Source organism: Rhinopithecus bieti, unplaced genomic scaffold (assembly GCF_001698545.2).
Source record: "Rhinopithecus bieti isolate Rb0 unplaced genomic scaffold, ASM169854v2 scaffold_4655, whole genome shotgun sequence".
Lineage (NCBI taxonomy): Eukaryota > Metazoa > Chordata > Mammalia > Primates > Cercopithecidae > Rhinopithecus > Rhinopithecus bieti.
Window position 1 is genome coordinate 917,535 of NW_016804517.1, and position 16,977 is coordinate 934,511.

Consider the following 16,977-nt stretch of genomic DNA (forward strand, 5'->3'; position numbering starts at 1 on the left):
ACATGATCTCATTCTTTTTTTTTTTTTGATGGTTGCATAATGTTCGATGGCATATATATACCACCTTTTCCTTATCCAGTCTATCATTGATGGACATTTAGGTTGATTCCACATCTTTGCCATTGTGAATAGTGCTACGATGAACATACATGTGCACACTCTTTATGACAGAACAATTTATAGTCCTTTGGGTAAATACCCAATAATGGGATTACTGGGTCTAATGGTAATTCTGTTTTAAGTTCTTTGAGAAATCACCAAACTGCTTTCCACAATAGTTGAACTAATTTACATTCCCACTAGCGGTGTGTTAGTGTTCCCTTTTCTCCACAACTTTGCCAGCATCTGTTACTTTTGGCTTTTTAATAATAGCCATTCTGACTAGTATGAGATGGTATCATTGTGGCTTTCATTTGCGTTTCTCTAATGATTGATAATGCTGAGCGTTTTCCCATATGCTTATTGGCTGCATGTGTGTCTTCTTTTAAAAAAAATTACAGTTTTTAAAGGTTTCCATGTAAGTTATCATGTTCAAGTCCCACAACAGCACTGCGAGTAAGGAAAAGTATTAAATTCCTCCCAGTTAAGTCAGAGAAAAGTGGAAGATGAGAGGGGATTAATGACTTGATTTTAGGTCTGTGAGTCCTTTCTCTTTTAAATGTGTTTTGAGTTGCTTTGGAATGATTTTGAAATTGAAATGTGCCTTGTTCTTTATACTTGTTTCTTCAAAGTTTTGTCTTTTGTTTGGAAAATTCTCAGTACCTCTAACCAGGTCTTGGAGATGCTTGGGCAAACTACACGCTTCTTGGCATCCTATTCCAGGACAAGGCCAGGGCAGCATGCACAGCCCCTCTTGGAGCTGTTTGATTCCTGACATTACCATCTCTCCCCAATGACTTCGGTTTCTACCTCTCCACTGCTACCCCAGACCCAGGCTGTGACCATTGCCTGGGACTTTTATTTGGGTATGCTGGTGACTTTTGGGACAGAGTGGAATTTATCTGAACCTAAAGTGTCTGGAATTTTTCCTGGAGACTCAAGATACTTGATACAGTAAAGAAATTGTTCTCAGATTCCTTTATACTCATAGAAATTTTGGTTCAAGCACATAATTACCCAATTTCTTTCAAAGGGAGTAATTCCAAAAAAGAATTTTAAAGTATCTAGACATGAACATTCTAATTGCTAGATATTAATTTTTTTTTTCTTAAGAGATGGGGTTTTGTTCTGTTACCTAGGCAGGAGTGCAGTGGCACGATCACAGCTCACTGCAGCTTCCAACTCCTGGGTTCAAGCCATCCTCCTGCTCCAGCCTTCCACAGAGCTAGGACTACATATTACAGGTATACACTACCACGCCCAGCTGACATGAACATTCTATTGACTTAAATTCCTCTGTGGAATAGAATGATGCTTCAGGGTTTATGCTTTATTCAAAACCAAAGTTCTGGTTTTTAACAAATAAAACAAAGTTCTGCTTTATTCAGTAAAGCATAAAAGAAAATAAATTACTATACCAGCAATCTAAACATTTGTGTACTTTGTTTCTCCCAAAGAGAAACATCAGTTAAAATTGATTTCCTGCTCAAATGTCTTGCCTGCTGCAGGTGTATTTCATAAAACATGATTTATGCATTTGATTTAGTGACGTTACATGTATTTATAGTACCGAATAGTTTGGAGTAACAATTGAACATAATTTCATTGCAGATATTTTAACCATCATTTATTATTCCATGAATTATTTATATAAAATAGATTAATATAATTTCAAATATGAAGTTGCTTTGGAAAAAGTAAAGGAACACCAGCTAAAATCAGGAGTAATGGGTATTATGGAATATTTTCAACAGTAGGCAGTGCTATTTTCAAATACATAAAGTAGTCAAAGTCATTGGTTACCTAAATGTTGTGAAACCAAAGTTCTGGCTTTAACAAATAAAACAGATCTGCAATTAGTACATTAAACGTTTATAAATAATACAGTCAAAATGATTCCTAAATTGCTTAGGAATGGTTTTTTGTTGTACAAACAAAAAGCTTCATAGAAAGTCTAATGAGATTTGGGGCTTGTTGGAGATTTTATGTTTTGTGGGCATAGCTAGGCTGAATTAGCCAGTTATGGTCAGGGGGCCACCAAAGAACCTTTTCATAAATGGAAATTGGTAGAGCCTGATGAGACATCAGAGGCCTTTATTTTAGTGGCTCTGTGCATGTGGGGATGGCCAGGAAGAGGAGAAAATAGCAAAATGGTATATTTTGCTTTCATTGGGAAGTTGCTGTCATAGCCTGGTCTCAGCCTTGCCAGTGTATGCCTTGTGACCTCAAGTAAAGCACTTTGATTTGATGGTCCCAGTTTGTGTACAATTTGAGGATTTAACTAGAACCTGTGACTTTCACTTTGGGTACTTGACCTCCCCCCAGATACAAGGTGGTAAGCCAAGAAGTATGAGGTAACATGCTAAATACAGCACATATTTTTTAAAGATTTAGGCAAAGACTGGTTTTTGTATTAGTATAGCTGTGACTATATTATTAGAGCAAAGCACAAAATTTACATGTAGTTTTAAGGTAAACTGTAAACATAAAAAGTTGCACCTTTTGTTAGAGCCCCTTGGGATGATGCACCTAGACATTCAGGTGGCTGTTTTGACCTCTACCCATAGTATTTTGGGAGAAAATATTCAGAAAGACAGTTGATATATTTTTAAATAAATTTTATTGTGTATATTTAAGGTATATGACATGATGTTATAGGATACATCTTGATAGTAAAACAATTACTATAGTGAAACTATATATCCATAATTTCATATGTTACTCAATTTTTGTTTTTGTGGCGAAAGGAGCTAAAAATTTACTCATTTAGTATGAATCCTATATACAGTATGATTTTATTACCTGTAGTCCTCATATTGTACATCGGCGCTCTAGACTTGCTGCCGGTTGCTAGATGACATCCACAATCTTATTTCGCTCTAAGTTTATATCATTCATATCTAAGAACTGATCATAGATGCCTTTTTATCTTTGTAATCAGGTGTTTTGTTTTATTATTGTTTTATGTAGTAGGTTATTTAAAACAATATGTGCCATCTAAGTAGTGTAATTCCAGTTGTGTTAAAACGTGTAGGCCCATTTTTTCCCACTTATTCTACACTATGCATCAAGCGTCCGCTATATGTTAGGCATTGTTTTAGACTTTTGTTTTTGTTTTTTGTTTTGTTTCTTTTTGAGACAGTCTCTCTTTGTCGCCCAGACTGGAGACCAGTGGCATGAACTTAGCTCGCTGCAGCCTCTGCCTCCTGAGTACCTGGGATTACAGGCGCCCGCCATCATGCCTGGCTAATTTTTTTTTTTCTTTTGTATTTTTAGTAGAGACAGGGTTTTGCAATATTGACCAGGCTGGTCTTGAACTTCTGGCCTCAAGTGATCTGTCCACTTCGGCTTCCCAAAGTGCTGGGATTATAGGCATGAGCTGCCATACCCAGCCTCTTTTGGGCTTTTAACGAGTACATTTGCTTTGTTTAAACATTTATTTTTAACATTAAACAATAAATCTTACTAAATTGGTAAAATTTTGAGTGCATAACAAATTCACATGGTTCAAAATTCAGATGGCATGAAAAGATATATAATGTCAAGTGTACCTCCCACCCTTGCCACCCAGGTCTACTTCCTGGAGATAGTGGATATTGCTTTCAAAGCCTTTAAGTGATATTGTATGTTTTTATTACCAAATATGTATGTATCTCCTTCCTTCCCTCTCTTACACAAATGGTAGCATATGTTAATCAAGTTTAGTCTAAAGCTGCTTCCTTAAATGTTTTAAGTTCAGTGTAAAGGTTTCTCTGTATACAGTGAACTGTACCTAAATGAAAGTGTAAACAGACTAACCTACTCTCTTGCCAATCACCAATTTTTGGCCAATCAAAGGGGGCCACTTGTTCAAACCATGTTCAAATAAGGCAAACACCAAGCTGTAACCACTCCAGCTGTTTCTGTACCTCACTTCCATTTTCTGTACATCACTTTCCTTTTTCTCCCTATAAATCTTCTACCATGTGACTGTGCTGGAGTCTCTCTGAGCCTACTATGGCTTGGAAAGCTGCTGGATTTATGAATCGTTCTTTGCTCAATTAACCTCTGTTAAATTTAATTTAGCTAAGGATTTTCTTTTAGCATATACAATACCTATGAATCTGCCGGCTTGCTTTTTTCATTTGACAATTAGATTTGTCCTGAAGGATGTATACCTGTTAGCACTAGTTATCTCTGAAAGATAAGATGGAGGAGGCTTGGCTTGCGGTGTCTGTTTATCTGTCTGTCTATATATTTAACTTTCTGTATTTCTGTATTGCTTGAATACAGGGAGAATATCGCCTTTTTGGTAATGAGGGAAAGTCCTTTTTGAAGAAAGAGAGAGCGAAAGTAAATAAATCCACATAAACATATATAAATCTTTGATTTATAAATAAATCAAATCAAACATAAATAAATCTTTGATTCTTCTAATAGCTCCCTCCATGGTGGAAGTTTTGGGGGAAGTGAGTGTATGTGTTTGTGGAGGGCTTTTTGACCCGGGATAGGTAGTGACCAGGGGAAGTCTCTGAAAGAACCCCCAAGGAATACTTTTATAACTTTGCCTTAATGATTAAGGAAAGTGAAACTACATGGATTTCCCCCTTTAGGCAGCATTTGTCCCCATGTTTGATACCTCATTTTAAGGACCTGAAAACATATTCCAGAATCTTCTATCAGCATCATCGATGGTATCCCCTGTTGGAGATGCACTACACAGTGGGGGAGTGCACAGACTTTGGAGCCTATTGTTGGGTCTCCTCCACTCAATGTGTGACCCTGTTGAGAGCTCTTGACCTTGAGTACCAGGTTGCTTGGTACCACTTGACCTTGAGTACCAGGAACCTTGAGTACCTAGGTTCCTCACCTGTCAATAGGTATTCTTATCCCTTTTTATAGAATTGCTTTGAATTTAGTGAGCTTATACTTTTAAAAAAGCTCGGATCATAGTAGGCTTTCAGTACGTGTTAGCTATTATCATCACCCTCCTTGCTAGGCAGAGCAGGACAGTGGGGAGTTGATGGTTCCTCCCCTCCATCTCACAGGTGGGGCAGGGGTGTGCTGAGAAGAGAACTTGGGACTCTTGGCCCCTGTTCGTTTCTCTGCTTAACCTGCTAGGCAATTTGGGCCTCTGAAAATTCAGTAATCCTCATAGCAACTTAGAAGTCACCTGGGCCTATTGTCCCCTTCCCAGCCTAGGAGCCAGAGCACAAAGCTCCATCTGTCACATTAGTTTGTTCAGAGAACTACACATGCATTTTATTTTAGCAGCATACAGGTTCCCACTTAGGCATTGAGAGAACATAGGAAGCTGTTTAACTCCTGACTTTAAGGTGTGGATGCTGAAGAGCTTAGCTAGTAATGACAGTATCCTGTAGAAAAAGCTATGGCACCACATACTGATTTTCTAATTACTTCAACCCACAAAGATGCTGTAATGCTTTTGTAAATTACTGTCTAAGCTATATGAAGTAATGCATTCCATCCTGCAATGCAGTAAATGTTACTATACTCTTATGTTATAAATAGTGGCATGTGTTTCCAAAGTTGAGATTAAATCCAGGAAGGCTGCAACACAGTAATTAGTTTGATAATTCTTCATGCAGATTGATGGAGAGGTCTTTACAATTTTGACTTGCCTCTTAAGACCCCTCTAGGGTTAGTTTCACATTTATTTTCTTGTTTCTTCAGTATTAGATTTCTATTTTAAAAGGCGGGATTCTTTCATAACGTATTATAACTGCCATGTGTTAGGCATCCCAGAATTGCCATCTGATAATCTAAACTCAAGTATAACAGCAAAGACAGCTGCAGAAGAAAAATTTTTGATGCCCTATGTCATCGCCTAAAAATCCCAGCAAGAGGGTCTAGCAAGCAGAGGATAGTAGTTTTATAGGCGAGAACAAGTGAGACAGAGCCCTTCACAGCACATAGCAGGGGTTTGGCTCTTGCATCATCTGGTTAATGTGCTAGAAATCAAGCATGAATGCCTTTTGTGTTCTCAAGCTCTAATTGCAAACCTTGTTTATCCAAGGAAAGGATAAAAGGAAACAAGAGAGACATGCCATTGGCCGTCACACGGCCAAGGTTCTCCTGTGCCTTCCTAGCTCATCTGACATCTTTCTCTCCTACTCCCAGCATGCCCCTAAGACACCTTTTTTAAAATCAGATCTCAGATTCCTTTATCTTAGTTCATAGTGATTATTGCGCAGAAACATGATGACAACTCGCTTAAAAGAACAGTGATTGATTTCATGGAGCACTTATAAAACATAGGTACTGAGTACTTTTACATATGTTATTTCATTTAACCTTTATAATAACTTGATTAAAACTTTATAACTTTTCAGGTAGCTTTGTTTTTATGGCACACTGAAGGAAAGAGGTCTAGGGAAGTTAAGAAAGCTTTCCTATGATCACATGGCAGGAAGTGGGAGAGTGAGAACTAGAACCCAAATCTACCTGATTCAAAACTTGTTCTTAGTCTGAACTTTACCATAATAATAGCTGCCACTTATTGAAGACCTGTGTTCTAGAACCTGTACAAAAACAACTCTCCAAGGTTATCAACTTCAAAAATGGATCAAAGTTAGTGTTACCAGTAATGGGGCAGGGCAGGTGGACAGCATCTGTTCTTTGATATGATCAGGGTGGGACATAACATTACTTCTGGGGCATTCTTGCCAAAAATGCATAACCTCAATTTAATGAAGAGCAAATGTCAGAGAAACGCAAATTGGAGATATTTGGTAAAAAAAAAAAAAAAAAAAAAAACAAAGCAAAACAAAACAAAAAAAAACAAAACAAAACAAAAAAAAACTAGCACCCTTGAACTGTCAAGGTCGTGAAAGGTGAAGACAGATTGAGGAACTGCCACGTATTAGCAGAGACTAAGGGGACACACAACGAAATAATTGTGGGAACAGAGAAAAGGCTATTAGAGGGGAAATTTGTGAAATTAACAGAAGATATGCCATTTAGTTTACAGAATTCTAAGCATGTTAATTCCTTGGTTTTGATAATTGTACTATCCTCATCTAAGTTGATAATATAAAGGAGTCTGGGTGAAGGGTATGCCTCAGTTTTTTGTACTATCGCAGCTTCTCTTTAAACCTAAACTTATTTCAAAAGAGAAAGTAGGCCATGCACAGTGGCTCCTGATAGTAATAACAGCACTTTGGGAGGCTGAGGCAAGAGGATTGTTTGAGCCCAGAAGTTCTAGACCAGCCTGGGCAACAGAGTGAGAACTCTTCTCTACAAAATAAAATAAAATAGCCTGGCATGGTGGCACACACCTGTAGTCCCCAACACTCCAGAGGTTGAGGTGGGAGACTGCTGAGCTGTGATCGCAACACTGCATTTCAGAGAAAAGAAAAAAGAAAGGAAAGGAAGGCAAGCAGGGACGAAGGGAGAGAGGGAAGGAAGGAAAGAGAGAAAGAGAGCAAGGAGGGAGGAAGAGGGAAAGGAGAAAGAAGGAAGGAAAGGAGAGAGAGAAAAAGAGAAAAGAAGGAGAAAGAAAGCTAAAAAAAAGTTTAAAATCTATCTGAGGTTGATATTATTTATTTTCATTTTAGGATGAGGAAACAAAAGCCTCAAATGTTAGATGACTTACTCAAGATCACACAAATGGTAATCATTAGTGAGTGAAGGAAGAAAAAATCTTAATAGTCTTGGAGATTCCAAAGCCCATGTGTCTTAGTTCATTCAGTCTTCTATAACAAAACACCATAGACTGGGTGGTGTATAAACAATTGAAATGTATTTCTCGAGGCTAGGAAGTCCCTGATCAAGGTGCCAGCTGATTCCTTCCTTCTCCTGGACAGCTGTCCTCTCACTGTACTCTCATGTGGCCGAAGGGGCAAGGAAGCTATCTAGGGTTTCCTTTATAAGGGCACTGATCCCATTCATGATGGCTCTACTATCATGATCTAATTGTCCCCAAAAGGTCTATATTCAGTCTATAGCACGACATTAACTGCTATGCTTTATAGCTACCCTGTGTTAAATATTATTAAACATAGCCCTGGCCCTGAGCCAAAGCCCATCTCTATTACATAGTCTTTATTTTATACTGAAAAATGGCATCTTTGTGCCGATTGAAGAAAAGCAATGGATAAGTTTTATTAATAATATAGGATATATAGATTATATGTGTATGTGTGAATAGAGCAATATTTATAGAGAATTAAGGCAATTTAAAACAACACATGAGAAAGTATACAAATCAAAGTTTTTTTTTAAATCAAGGAAAATGAAACTAGTCATTATTAAGTGTTGTAATTTAAAAAAATTTTCTACATCCTGGGTCTCCAGATTATAAAAGTCATGTTTATCTCTTTTCCTGCTGCCCCCCTTTTCCAAACTTTCCGGTATGAATATGATTGGCACAATTATACAAGCAATGCTCATACTGTTTAATTCAAAAGATAAAAGAAGAAAGCCATCTTTTTGTTTTATATTATTAAAAGATTGATAGTTTGAAAAGATATGTAAACTGTTTTGAGACTTTAAACCAAAAAGAAGAATACATGTTTAAAAGAAACTCCTGCAGTATTTTTAAATACTGATAAAATATAATTACAATAGAAATCTTTTTAAACTTGAAGAAACGGATCTTTTGGCTCTATTCATCTGTAAACAATTTAATGATAAATTCTGCATAGTCCTTCTATGTGATATGATTAGAAATGTAGTACAAAGATCTAATTTAAAATCACTTTCTTTCTGAGCCTCCGTGTCTTCATCTGTAAAATAGGTAAAATACACTAACCCTAAATTTTTGCCAAGATAATTCGATAATCTTATAAAGTCCTTTCTATTAAAAGACTTCAGTATACATCTCCTCCTTTAAAAAAAACTTTTTTTCTTCCTAATAAGACTCTATTGTGGAGTTTATGACTCCTGAAGTTAATAACTTCCTTCTAAAGACTTTAAAAACTTTGACCTTTGTTATTTTGATTTGTATGTGTGAGGCATTTCAGGAAAATGCAGAAAACGAGTTGCTGTTTGCCAAGACATTGGATCGGCTAGCATAGTGTGGCGCTATTTTTAATAATAAGTAATTCCTGTGGCCATTTGATGAAACTAGAAACTCATTAAATGAAGCCCAGAGTGACAGTCCTATGAAATTCAATTTCATAAGACCAGGACTATTTCAGGGATGGTTTTTGAGAGGAGCTGTAACTTAGATCTGTCTGCTAAATTTAGTCTGTCGGCTCGCTGGGTCCCTCTTCTCAGTTGCTGTTCATAATAGAGGATGAGTGAGTGAGTGTGTGTGTGTGTGTGTGTGTGTGTGTGTGTGTATTCTGGAAGAGCCTCCACCTTTGAAAAGTCTTTATAGCTTTTTATTGATTATAAAAATAGTAACTATTCATTATAAGAAATCTTTACCTATGAGAAAATATGCAGAATTGTTAAGTCACCAGGGGTAACTTGCATCAGTTTTGTATATAGACCTAAATTCTTATTTTCTATGCATATGTATCTGTGATATAGATGTCACAAAATCATAATCATGCATTTTCTATACCCTTGAATATTTTTCAAGAAGATACTTTACAATCGTATGGAATTGCTTCTAAGGGCACTGATTTGTTTAATTTCCTATTGTATATGGGGATTCTTCTTTTCCCCCTTAGATTGGCTGATACCAACTGAAACTCACAGGTCAGCTGTCAATTAAATATAATCCCAATTCTTAATTCCTAATATTACTAACATGTAAAACTTATCTAATATAAAAGAGATACATATGTGTATCCGGATATAATCTCACCATTTAGTTTTATCTAATAGTTTCAACCTCAGTAGTCTCAGAAAATGTATTAAAAGGAAAGAAAAGACAACTCACCTTCCATCCTGCGTTTTACAGCTAGAAAGAGACCCAGAGTGCCACTTCCTCCTTTTCAAACTTTGCAGCAAAAGATACTGACGTTCAGCCAACCAACTGGTTACATTTTCATTCTTTCTTGAATTGCCCTATTTTCTTTCCACACCACAGTTAAACCCCCTGAATGGTAACAGAGAAGGTCAGGGGGTAAAGGCTGACCTGCTTACATAGACTGTGCCAGGCCACCCTTAGAACCTGCCCAAGCCCACCGTGGGCAACTTCTCTAGATTCTCCTTAGCTCATTTGCTGAGTGTAGTTGGCTTTTATTATTGTTAATTTTTAAAATCTGGCAAAATACACAGAAACTTACCATTTTAATCATTTTTCGTATTGTTGTAGAATCATCATTTTCATCATCTCAAACTCAAGTTGTCTTTTAAATACTTGGACTCAGAACAAAAGACATCCCTAAGGCCAAAACAATTGGATCTAAAGAAAACTGAATAATAGTGATAGAGAAAATTCACAAAAGGATTTTTTCTCATTATCTTCTTTCTCCATTTATTTATTCCAACTACTTTTTTAGCTAAAGACAAAAGATGCTGTAGTCATGGGTGGCAGAACCATGCTTTTGTGTAGGCAGTACTCCCAAAGTTTATTTACAGTGCTTTTGCTTGCACCTCAGAACATTTTTTCAGAATGTTACGGATTTTTTTTTCTTTTCTTTCCCTTTTTTTTTTTTTCAGAACACTGTTTACAATCACTTTTTCATATACCATGGGACTCAGGCAAACACTTTTTAAATTCTTAGTTATGTATTCGTTTTAATGTTCATTAGTTTTTTGTTTTTTTTTCCTTTAATAGCCATCAAGGCTAGGCACGGTGGCTCACACTTGTAATCTCAGCAATTTGGGAGGCTGAGACAGGAGGATCACTTGAGTGCAGGAGTTCAAGAGTAGCCTGGGTAGCAGTGAGATCCCATCTCTGAAAAAAAAAAAAAAAGCCAGGTGTGGTGGCACATGCTTGTGATCCCAGCTACTCGGGAGGCTGAGATGGGAGAATCGTTTGAGCCCCAAGAGCTCATTGCCGCAGTGAGCCGTGATTGCACCACTGCACCCCAGCCTGGTCAACATAGTAAGATTCTGTCTCAAAAAGAAAAATGCCATCAGATACCTGTTTTCACAGATATTGTTGCTTAGAGCAAGACTTAGTTTTAAAAAAGAGAGTGTGGGTGAGTTTAAAGAACAGTATTAAGTAAATAATAGTATAGGTGGTATGAAGAGGTGGCAAATCGGTGTACAAGTAATATTTGGGGAACAGGTTCTGAATGGTCTTTCAGTAGCCCACACACCTCATTCCATAGCTTTGGCACTCTCCTGGCAGCAGGTTGAAGCTAGGTAGGCAGTGGCATGGATGTTTCTGTGCTGATTCTGCTAATGGGCTGAGGAGGAGCTTGAGGACCTGGGGGAACTGAGAAAGCCCACGTCTCTTTCTAGTCTAGGTTTCTAGGAACATACTCCAGACTTGAGTAGCCCCATCCCTATGATTGTATTCTTCTGCTCGTGTTATTTTTACAGCTTGCAACATTAGAAAGGAGAGAGGATTTTTTTTTTTTTTGACACAGAGTCTTACTGTGTTGCCCAGTCTGGAGTGCAGTGGCACTCTCGGTTCACTGCAATGTCCACCTCCTGGGCTCAGGCGATTCTCCTGCCTCAGCCTCCCCTGTAACTGGGACTACAGGCACATACCACCTTTTCTGGCTGATATTTATATTTCTATTAGAGACGGGTTTTACTATGTTGGCCAGGCTAGTCTCAAACACCTGACCTCAGGTGATCCACCCACCTTGGCCTCCCAAAGTGCTGGGATTACAGGTATGAGCCACTGCGCCCTGCCAAGGGAGGATTTTTAAAAGTCTGTATTTCACTCTGTCCCTTTTTTTGATTCAGATCTTGGATAGAAAAAGGAAGTTTTATTTTGGTGACCAAGATAGGTCCTGGCCGGGTGAGTCTTTCTGAATAATGCTCAGTCTGCTGGTAATTTCGTCACTTACTCAAGCTTCAGGCCTTGAGATGGGCAAAATAGCTTCTGTTTTACTTTCATGTTGCTCTTGCCAGAACTGCCATTGCTAGGAAGTTTGGGGTAGGTCCCAAGCAACATGGGTTCCCAAAGAAGGATGGGAGTAGAAATCTCTAGAAAATATGACTGCAGGAGAAGGTGAATTCCATGACTGCCTGTCCTTGGTGGCTGTGTCACAATTGCTGCATGTATTTTAAAATACATGTGTAACTCCTGGACTTGAGAATTCTTAGGAAACCTTTCTTCTCTCTGTTTTTCTTCTTTCCTCCTACTCTCTCTGTAACCTTTAGTTTTTTGAAAGCATAGAATGATATGTAATTATTATTTATAAATCATGTATAAACAAACGAAATTCCCTGACCCTCTCCAATTCTCTATCCCTGTCCCCCCGTAGCCTCTGTATGTATATGTTGCTAGATGTTTTATGCTTATACATGTGCACATATATATAAGTGTATATGCCCATATATATGTGAATGATAAATACATTTTCAATGAAAATAATATATATTTCTACATCACAGACATGTTGGTAGGTACAGATATACCACATTCTTTGAAATGACCATATGGTATTCTGTTGTGAAGAGGCATCAAATTTATTTACCCAAACCACAGTGAAGGATATTTAGGTGCTTTTGGAAATTGTATTACATAAATAGGGACACACTTTTGAACACACATCTTGACTCATTTTTAATACATCTGTAAGTAAGAGATGGAATTCCTGGGGCTTAAAGTATATTATACATTTCGATAAATAATGTCACATTGCCTTATGACTGTCATAAAGGTTATGACAGTCTTAACTAGTTTTTGCTCTTATTTAATCTGAGCATATGCTATTTGTACTTGTCTACTATTTCATACTTTGCGATATTTTATTCCATATATTCTGCCTTAGCATGTGCTCCTTTTTTCCCTACACTGTCAGGAATACATAGTGCTTTAATGGTAGATGTTCAATACAATATGGGTTTTAGAAAGAAAAAACCTCCCGACTCATTTAGGAATAATGTAGTAACCCCAAGCTCAGTGCATTATTTTGTCATTTTTGTGGATGCTGTTTTGATATTCCTTAAAAATGGATAGTAACCATCAGGTAGGAACTAAGATATCAATTAAGAGAAAATACTATATTTGCTAGACACTAATAGTGATTAATCCCACTTAAAAAATCCACTTTATTCATTCAGCAAACATTTTTTCAGAGCCTATTCTGTGCTAAGTGCTATCCTAATCCACCGAAGGTTTTATATCTGACTATATATATGCGAGTATGGAGTACTTGAATAGAAGTTACAAATTAGTATATGAATCATGCCTTTGAGTGTTCTGCAAACATTTTAAATTTTACTGCTGCACTTGGCTATGAATGAAGAAACTTTGCCTAGGACAGACTTTAGGACTCATTTGTCTCAGTCTCTGTTTATAATCTGCATGTTTTGCTAAGAATCTACGTTTTCAGGTTAGATGCTTTATAGAATGTAACCAAAGTTTAAATTTTTAGCCATAGGTTCTAAAACTTAAGTAAAACATGAGAGAACTGTAGTCGGTTTCTTTCTGTCTTCACGTCTCTCTCTGGTATGCCCTCAGTTTAAAAAGTTGTTTTGTTTGGGTTGTTCTGCCCTAAAGAAGGAATGTGAAGAGGAATCAGTAAAAAGAAGGAGATGGCTTCATTAATCAAATGCAAAAGACTTTTCCAGGAAACAAGCTAGTGTAAAAGTTGCAAGTTAAATGTATAAATACAGATCTAAGGTTTTAAAAGAAGATACCCTGCTCTTGAATTATGGCCCCTAAAAAATCCAAGGTAGAAGCAAAATCACTGAAAATATTTCAAGAGCTCGCATTTGGATATCTTGGTTATTAGGAGTAAACATTTTGAAGCAAAACATGTGATTAAGGCTCTTGAGAAGAGGCGCTTAGCCTGCATTATCCAGGTAAGCCCTAAATGCAATCACGTGTATCCTTATAAGAGAGGGGCAGAGGGAGATTTGACATGCAGAGAAGGCAATGTGAAGGTGAAGGCAGAGATAGGAGTGATGTGGCCACAAATCGAAGAATGCCACGGAATGCCAGTAGATGGAGAAGCAAGGACCAAATTCTTCCCCAGGGCCTCCAGAGGGAGTATGTCCCTGCTAATACTTTGATTTCAGACTTCTGGCCTCCAGACTGATAATACATTTCTGTATAAAGCTACCCAGTTTGTGGTTATTTGTTACAGCAGCCGCAGGAAACTAATGTATCATTCTGAGGTCCCCCAAATCTCAACCCATTGCAGTTCAACATAGAGTCCAAAATCTCATTAGATGAGAAATATAGGGTACCAGAAAAGAAGTGACTGCTGTAATAAAAGTCATACATCTAAAGATTAGAAGACATAAGAACATCTTCTATCAGTGCTATAGTTTGAATGTTTGTCCACTCCAAAATTCATGTTGAAAGATTATTCACCATGTAACAGTATTGAGAGATGGGCCCTCTAAGAAGTGAATGGGTTATGAGGACTCTGCCCTTATGAATGGAGTAACCCATTCATGAATTAATAGATTAATGGGTTAGTGGATGAATGGGTTATCATGGGAGTGGGTTAGTTATCATGAAAATGGGTCTGTTATAAAAGCTCGTTTGGCTCTCTGTCATGAGTCATCTCACCCTGAGATGCCTTCTGACATGTTTTGATGCAGCATGAGGCCCTCACCTGAAGTCAACCAGATGTAGCTGCCTGAGCTTGGACTTCCCAGTTTCCAGAACCATGAACCAAAATAAACTTTTTTTCTTTGTTAACTACCTAGTCTCAGATATTCTGTTCTAACAACAGAAAACAGGCTAAGACAGTCAGCAGGTAGAATGTGTCAGAACATTTCCAGGGAGACTATTGCAAGAAGTTCCTCAACTGATAATTCCTTACTGCCTTTCTTAGTCTAACGTTGTGCTCACTCTGGATACGAGTAACCTTTTTTCATGGAAATTGTGTCTATAGAGCTGCCCATCTTAAAAAATGCCTATTGATAGAATCTGGGGGAATCTCTTTAGAGAATCAGTTGCCCTGTCTAACTCAGCTGGGAGGTCGAGGGACTCTCTGGTTCCTAATTGTAAGAAGATGTCTGTTACAAGGTGAAACCAGCAAGAGTAAGGCACATCTTTAGGGACTGGTGACAGGTAATTCACTTCAAAACAAAAATTCTGTATTTCTGTTTGTAGTCTTATGTGCATTTTAGTATATGTCCTCTATCACCATGCCACATCAAACATACCCCTCAGAAGATGTGGCTTGTGATACATTGTTAATTGCCATGTGAAATGCTTTCACCTCCTAGAAACAAATTTGTTTTGCATTTTCTTGGATTTCGCCCAGTAAATCTACCTTTTAATTGGGAGAAATAAAAGCATGAGACCAAACCTTTGACTTGTGAGAGTAAAAAAGTAAAAATAAAAGCTGGCTGCAGTAGTACTCACTTGTAGTCTTAGCTACTCCGGAGGCTAGGACAGGAGAATTGTTTGAGCCCAGGAGTTTGAGTCTAGCCTGGACATCATAGTGAGACCCCATCTCTTTAAAAAATGTGATGAAAACTAGTTAGGGAAAAAAGGGTTATTTTTATTTTCATATCATTCTAAGTCTTTACATACATCTTGTGTGCTTTGCTGTTTTGATGTCTGTACACCTCCACATGTGATTAAATGATTTAATCTGGGCAAACTAGTGTTTGCCTTCTGTCATCTATACTACTTCCCATCTCTCACTTCTGTGTGGAACTTCAGCCAGGCTGTGAGGCTAAAAGGACAAGCCCTTCTCCATCTGATACCACCTGACTCCTCTCTCTTCCATTCTGTCTTGAGAGAAATGTGTCCCACTCTGCAAAGCAATTTGTCCCCTGATCATTTCTCCCATGGTGGCCAAACCCTCCTTCTCAAGGTTTGTGCCTTGGCCAACTAATAAATTACAGTGGTCTCACCCCCTGTCTTCATTTGAATCCACTCCAGTTGATAGCTATCATGAGCCATGCTTGCCACAAGGTAGTGTCTGACTCTTAAAAATTCCTCCTCTCTACAGCAAGTTTGATGTCTTCTGTGTTCTCAACCATGACCCATTTTACAAATCCGTGTGCTCAGTGTTCTGTGACTAGACTGACAAGCACCAGTCACACCCTTAAATCTTTTTGTCTCTTAGGTTGTTCTAGCCCAGGAATCTCTACCTTGTCTGCCTTCCCACCTCTTATGTTATAGTCATCACCAGTCCCTCAAGACAGTCACCAAACCTGTTCTCCTTTCAAGTTCCAAGAAATTACCTAATCCCACTTCCTTACTTCTTTCTGCTTGGTTGCTCAGGCTCCCTAACCTAACCTGTGGTCACAGTTTTTTAATAGTCTTGACCACAGCCCTAGAATTTCTTGTTTCCTCTGTCCTGAGTTCTGCAAATTCTGTTATCCCCATTCTCAATCCTAGATTAGCTTACTTTTCACTTGCCTCGGGCTGCGAAGGCATTAAACAAGTAAAATACAGAGTATGAAAGGTTGTGATCAAGAACATTCAGTTGATATAAAGGATATTTGAACAGGGGCTTGAAGGAGGCAAAGGAGTGAGCTATGAGGATGTCTGGGGAAGAATATTCCAGAAGAAGGGCCCTCAAGTGCAAAGACTCAGGTGGAGCATGGTAGGCATATTAGAGAAACAGTGGCCAGAGTGGTTGAAGTGAGAATGGGCAAGTGGGGAGAGGCCAGATGAGTGAGGAGAAGGGAAGAGGATGAGATCAGGGAGGTAGCAGGAACCAGATCGCTTGGGACCTTATGGAGCCTAGTAAGAAAGAGGTTTGGTTTTTTTACTTGGAGTGAGGTCCGGCACAAAGGGTTTTGAACATAGAAGTGATTTTAAAGAGGCAAGGGTAGAAACAGATCACACAGTGTTAGAGGTGGTTAGTTTCTGGATATATTTGGAAGGTAAAGCTGTTAGGATTGCTCTAATAGTTTGGGCGTTGGGGTGGGGGTGGG

General features: G+C 38.1%; 1 protein-coding gene across 6 annotated transcripts in view; it reads left to right on the top strand.

Moving 5' to 3' along the window:
• The window catches only part of LOC108527547 (phosphatidylcholine:ceramide cholinephosphotransferase 1), a 320,286-nt gene that overhangs the window by 238,355 nt on the left and 64,954 nt on the right, over window positions 1–16,977 (top strand). The gene's annotated exons all lie outside the window — the stretch shown is intronic.